This window comes from Theropithecus gelada, chromosome 2 (genome assembly GCF_003255815.1).
Source record: "Theropithecus gelada isolate Dixy chromosome 2, Tgel_1.0, whole genome shotgun sequence".
Lineage (NCBI taxonomy): Eukaryota > Metazoa > Chordata > Mammalia > Primates > Cercopithecidae > Theropithecus > Theropithecus gelada.
In genome coordinates this window covers 113,089,508-113,096,573 of record NC_037669.1, presented here as the reverse complement: position 1 = coordinate 113,096,573, position 7,066 = coordinate 113,089,508, and the positions used below count along the sequence as shown (strand labels likewise).

Here is a 7,066-nt window from a genome sequence, read left to right as displayed (position 1 = left end):
TTTTATTTCTGAGAGACAGAGGCACAGAAGCAAGAGTCATTCAGTTACTACACGGGAAACGTGGATTTCAATCTAGGCCCTAATCTGGGTTTAGTAGCATTGTAGTTGAAGAGTATAGAGTGGCAAGTGTGAGACAACCGGAGCATTTAAAAATGACTATGAATGTATAAAACTCCACAAGTACATAATTAAACTCAGAAAAGAGAATGTCTTCCAAAACAAAACTCATTTGCCATCACTGGAGGTGATTATTACATGAACTGATTATTCTGAGAATTGAGAATTAAATATAATTAAGTATTTAATGTCTTTCTAGAAGAAACTGAATTTCAGCATAACTAAATAGTTCCACTTGATGAAGGAAAACTTTTCTTTATTGAAGAATGTGAGCTGTGAATGTAGATGCAGTGATATGGTCAGAAAGTCACCGTTTTGCAGCCTTTGATAGGATGGAAATTCAAACAAGAACCTTTGACAGATGCTGAAACCACTGAAAGAAAAGTTGACAGGGACCATCACGACAGACTTCCTTACATGATTGCCAATTGAGTGTTGGGGCGGGGGCATAACTCTGCAGTAGAGGAGTCTGGCCATCATCACCTGATGCTATGATGCTCTAGACACTGCTGTTGATGCAATGGCCAGTTACTGTGAAGATCCAAATGTGGTACAACATAAAGTTGCAATATCATCTATGAAGCATTCTTGCTGAAAGTGAATCTACTCAAGCCTTTAGTTAAAATTTCTACTTCATAAGAAATGCAGAAACTAGAGGAAAATCTTAACCAGCACCACAAGGAAATAAACAAATCCAGAAGGCTGATCATTCTATAGACTGATCTTGATTCCTCAGCAATTAATGTCAGGGTACAAAAAGGGAGTAGGAAGGAGGTGTTTTAGAATTATATAATTAGCAAATGTTATTCATGATTTTTCACAGGATACTAGTTTGAACAAACCAACTGTAAAAAAGATACTTTTGGAACAATTACAGAATTTTGAATATGGTATTAGGGAATTGCTAATATATTTTATCAGCTGTGATAATGCTGTTGTAATTATGTAAAAAAAATCCATCTTTAGAGATGCACGCTGAAGTATTAAGGAGTAAAATACTGTGATGTCTTTTTTTTTTTTTTTTTTTTTTTTTTGAGACAGAATTTTGCTCTTGTTGCCCAGGCTGGAGTGCAGTGGCACGATCTCGGCTCACCACAACCTCCACCTCCCAGTTTCAAACGATTCTCCTGCCTCAACCTCCCGAATAGCTGGGATTACAGGCATGCGCCACCACGCCTGGCTAATTTTGTATTTTTAGTAGAGACAGGGTTTCACCACGTTGGTCAGGCTGGTCTCTAACTCCCTACCTCAGGTGATCCGCCCACCTTGGCCTCCCAAAGTGTTGAGATTACAGGGGTAAGCCACCATGCCTGTCCAATACTATGATATCTTATTTTAAAGTATTTCAACAAAAACTGAAGCAAATATAGCAAAATGTCAATAGTTGTTAAATCTAGGTGATGACATGGAAGTAGGAATTATTGAAAATTTTACAATTAAAACATATAAAAATGAAAAAAAAGAAAAGAAAAAAGAGTGGATTGGTCTCAATACAGAGAGCCCTGGATTGCAGTCCCAGCTCTAACCACTGACTTTTTGTAGGGTTTGGGCAAGTCGCTTCACTCTCAGTGCCTTTGTCTGCAAAACGGTGGTAATGGCAGTGTTTGCTTCCTAGAATTGTTGTGGGATAAAATGAGTTAACACAAGTAAGGAGCTCAGAACAATGATTGGCATGTAGTAAGCTTTCAACAAATGTTTGCTATAATTGTTTCATGTAGGAGGAGTCAGATGGAATTAGGTTTAAATCCTGGCTCTGTCTTTTATTAGCTATGCTGCCTTGGGCTGTTTGCTTAACCTCACTAAAACTCAGTTTTCAGTGGAAGTAATAATACTGCTAGGGTTGTGGTGGGATTAATAACCTAGCATATATAAAGTCACTAGCATATAGTAACCACTTAATAGATAGTGGCTTTGACTATCAGTGCTGTCAGATAGCTATATTTTTTATGAGGCCTTCAATGCCCTACTCCAATGCACAGCTAAAACTGGAATGTCCTGGCACTGTAGTTGTACAGGAGAACGCTGATAGATCTGCAATGGGAGTGTGGGGAAGCCTCTTTGGTCTCCACTCGTGATGTCGAGACAAACATCATGCCATATGGGTGATTCCTCACTCTGTGTGTTTGGCAGAGGCCTTGCTTTAAGGATGGTTGGATAGAGCACATAGGGCAGGTACAGGAGAAGATCTGGGCTTTTTCAGGGTACAGAATGTGGATAGGAGCCAGAAGAAAGGAAAAGAGATGGGGAACTAGGGAGTCTGGCTCACTTTAACTTCTCTTGGAAGTTTGAAGTAGTCCATGAAAGTGAAAGCATTTTTCATCGCGGTCATCAACTGCTATAGGCATTTGCAGCCTGCAAATAGATTAATTTCACCAGATGTTCTGTGAGGCTTTAGCCAGCACTACTGTTTCTCAACACATAGCCTTACCTGGAACATGTAGTGTTGCCATGTGCCCAGGGAGATAATTTAGGGACTAATGGGCCTTGCAAGGGAATGTGGCCACAGAAGATAGCATTTCTAATACTTGACTCTAGTGATTATATAGACTTTTGATGGCATCAGTGGGGCAATGTGAAAATCTATTATTTTCTTTTTCTTTTTTTAACAGTGTAAAGAGGTGTTTTCGTTTTAACTGTGTATATGTAACATTAGGCGAAATTATTTAAAGTCAATAGATTTTTATTCAAGTAATTCCATGTTGCAATTTCTTCCACTGTCCATCAAGGTCACTTTAGATCCTCTAAAGAGCTGGAGTCAAAATTTGTCTTCAAAAGATTTATCTTCAAGTTAGCCCTTTTGAATGAAACTGATGCTTATTTTAATGCAGTTGTCCTGTCAGGCCATAACTCTTTGAATTTGGCTTCTGTCATCTCCTTTTAATATGGATATACTGATGAAGACTTCAAAATTTACCTTTGGAAAAATCAGGAATCTTTGAGATCTAATTTCTTCAACCAATTTACTTTAGGGTCATTTTTTAGTGTAGATGGATCTGCCTAGTTCTCAATTTGACACCCTTTCTAAACCTGAGTGAGTTCAAATCATATTCATTCGTAAGCGATCACACTCAAGAGTATTGCAGAATATGGAATATGCCAATACCCAAGGTAAAAAAGTAAATTATCAGGTCTTTCATACATTTAGTAACTGTCTTTTTCATACTTACAGCAACTGTCTTGTAGTTCCTTCCCACAGATCTAACAAGAGTCCTGTGAAGAAAGTAAAACCACAGAGTTAACTCTATGAGGCATTTCCAACAACGTGCAGCCTCCAGGAAAAGTCCCATCGGGATAGACCTCAAAAAATGTATCACTTCCTTTTGCACTCTGAGACTCCCTATTTTTTATCTTCTGTCTTAACAGCTATCTTTTTGTTTCTACTTTAGACACTAAGGGACTTCTGGTCTACCTCTTTTCTCATTATTAAGTTCTGCTTATAGGAAAATGTGTACGCCTAAGCATTTACATAAAATCAAAGGCCTGAACATAGATCAAAGGATATGCATGAGTAATGGAGAGTAAACAGTTAAGAACAAACAAATCTGAAAGAACTAATCTAACAGGTCTTTATGGCTCTTGAGACAGGAATGTATGCCCAAGTTCACCAACATTGTTGTTTTTGTCTCCCTGGGCACAGGGCGACACTACATGTTCCAGGTAAGGTTATGCAGTGGCATTCTGGCCAGTTGGTGTGAGCTGGAGCAACACACGCCACTTGCAGAAATGACCTATGTACACTTCCTTTGTGTGGTCATCAGGTTCTCTTTTCTGCCTTTCTTTCTCATTAGTTACCTTAAAAGAAAGAACTTTAAGGGCCAATATGAGGATGGAGCCACAAGATTGAAGGTGCCCGGGTTCATGAATGAATGTGGAACAGAGTCCCTCCATCATCCCACACTGCACTGTGACATGAGCAAGAAATAACAATTTCACTATGTCAAGCTGCTGCAACTGGGGAGTTGTTTGTTAGAGAAGTTAGACTACGTTGAATAATATATTCCTTTTGACTTTCTTTGCAGCTGCCAAGGATAGCAGAGATGTTCTTTGCTTTCTAAATTACATGTTTGTTGATATTTTTACGATCAGGGACTTTTTAAGTAAAGAAACCAAGAAGCTTGTTTACTAGGCTTCAGTCACCTCACATGGAAGTCAGTGCCTTCCTATATAAACACTAGGGTCTGAACGTTTGTTACCTCATTTAATCTGAGTACTGTCTTTGTGAGGATCTTGAGGAATGAGAAAACTGAGGCTTAGAGAGGTTAAATGACTTGGACAAGTTTCCACAGCTGGTGTTTTCTTCAGATTCAGGATTCAAATGAACATTTCTTTTTTTTTACTTCAAAGACATTGATCTTTTCAACACAATGCGACTCCTTTCTAAGAAAAGAATAGTCAGGAAAGGAAGAGAATGCAGAGGGAGTATGTAAGAAATTTCTGGAGAGATAGCAAAACCTCCACAAAAGCTGACTACCAGTTATTAGTTCAGAAACTTACAAGACAATAGACCATAAAACAAAAAGGTAAAAAGGAAAGAGAATAATCATGAATCTAGGTAACAAGATTGGGTTGCTGGGATCCCGTATTCAAAACTTAGTTCAAAAATATTTAGTGTTCCTCTAATCAGTTATTTAGGTTTAATTTAAATTGTTTAACAAAAGGTTATTATTTACTCAATCTCTGAGTTTATTATACTCAAATAAATTTCTTTTATTTAACTTTGATTTAAAGTTCAGGGGTACATGTGCAGGATATGCAGGTTTGTTACATAGGTAAACGTGTCATAGGGGTTTGTTGTATAGATTATTTCATCACCCAGATATTAAGCCTAGTATCTATTAGTTATTTTTCCTGATCCTCTCCCTGCTCCCACCCTCCACCCTCCAGTAGGCCCCAGTGTGTGTTTTTCCCCACTGTGTGTCCATGTGTTCTCATCACTCAAATAAATTTCTTTCTATTTCAAGTTCTGTATCTAAACCCTAAGGGGTTATAGGGGATATGTATTAGTCAGGGTTTTCCTGATCAACAGAACAAATCGGATGTGTGTGTGTGTGTGTGTGTGTGCATGTGTCTGTAGAGAGAGAGAGAGAGAGAGATTTTAAAATAAGAATTGGCTCACATGATTGTTGGTGCTGGCAGGTCTGAAATTTGCAGGGAAAGCCAGCAGGCTGGAGACACAGGGAGGAGTTGACATTGCAGTTTGAGTCTGAATGCAGTCTGGAGGCAGAATCTCATCTTCCTTAGGAGATCGCAGTCTTTTTTTTTTTTCTTTCTCTTAAGGCCTTCAACTAATTGGATGAGGCCCACCCACATTATGGAGAACAATCTGCTTTATTCAAAGTCTACTGATTTAAATGTTAATCTCAGCTAAAAAATAGGTTCACAGCAACATCCAGACTGGTTTTTGATGAAATATCTGGGTATCATAGCCTAGTCAAGTTGACACATAAAAATAGCCATCCTAGGGTATTAATTACAAACATGTTCAAATCTAGGTAGACCCTAATGAATGTCTCTGGTTACTGGTTTGGTGGTACCTGAATGGGACTCCTTCACTTGATCTGTCTGGTACAGAGAAAAAGAATGGCTATTGAAACCCACAAATATATGTTTAATCAAGCATTGAAGCAAAATTCCAAATACTAAAGTCAAAGAAATTTTAAATATCATCCAGCAGGTGAGCAAAAAATGTCTTGGATCATAGAGGATTGCCTTTTCTAGCTCCACTGAATATTAACCCTCATCAGTGCCTGTTCTGCTTCCTCCCTGCCCAAGGAGACTTCTCAATGCCAATTGAACTTAAAGCTGCCATCACTTGTTTAATATTGAATTTTTCTCTGTAGGTGTTGGCCTCTGATATCCTTGTAGCTCAGTTGCAATGTATTTCAATCTTTTTTAATAATTCAAATATGTGTCTTGATGTTACATTCCATTCTAGTATTCTCTCATCTCTGGGTCTTTTCTTCCATTTCCCACTCCTCTAGCAGTAAAAGCTCTTGTGGCATTTGCATCCATGTACAACCAACGGGTAATTACTTTCATGGGAAATTGTCAGGTGGCAGAGCTTTCCCTTTGCACTACTCCTAGGAATATAAAAAGCACACCACAAGCATATTACAGTAAAGCTAAAATTAAAAGTTTAACAAAAATACTACTTAATAATACATTCAGATTGATTTGGCTATGTCACATAGTGACTGCCAGTCATATCTGAAAAAACAGAAACAACAAATGGCAAAATGATATAAACCTCTCAAATCATCTTGTGGATGGATCACTTTGTGGTCCAGGAGTCACAGTTCCATAGCTGTAACTAGACTTGCTTGAGCGTGTTGATCTAAGACCCCTTTGGCACCTCCGCATCAAAGTGCCTGTTCCACCCCTTCCTGCAGGCTTCATATGCCTCCAGTGCTGGAAGGCACGCAGGAGCCCTCTCTGCAGTGCTCTTCCTTTTTTAGATGCCTACAACCAGCGACATGAGACCTGCACTAGGATCTGCCACAATGGCCTCTGCTGATCATCTGTGCAGCATAACAGCATTGGAGGGTAGGAAAGGGAACTTAGTTTATTTTGCGGTGGTCAAATCATCTTTTTCTCCCCTCTATTTTATTCTTGGGATGGTAGACTATTTCCTGATCCATCTAGAAAATAGCGGACTTATAATCCTTTCTTATTCTAAAATCCAATGAATATTATCTTCCCAATGTGGGTTATAAAGTTTTTGAAATCACAAACTATGTTCCATATTTGTTGAGTATCTTCACATAGCAACATTATGTACTTTTAAATATTTGGTGGGTGTTAGGGACTCAATTTCTGTTGTCCTGAGTGATTTTCTGTCAAATTAATAATTGGGCTGCAGCTGGGTAAAGTGTATTAAAAAATGTCTGCTTACAGAATGTTAAAGACACTCAGATTTGATTGAGAGACAGAATTTATATAAATAAGAAAA

The 7,066-nt window shown here is 38.4% G+C and overlaps 1 non-coding gene across 1 annotated transcript; it reads right to left on the bottom strand.

Moving 5' to 3' along the window:
* Window positions 1–3,287: 3,287 nt before the first annotated feature.
* On the bottom strand, window positions 3,288–3,420 carry LOC112619930. The gene has a single exon (XR_003118407.1). It is a non-coding gene; the product is annotated as a small nucleolar RNA SNORA18 (small nucleolar RNA).
* Window positions 3,421–7,066: the final 3,646 nt, after the last annotated feature.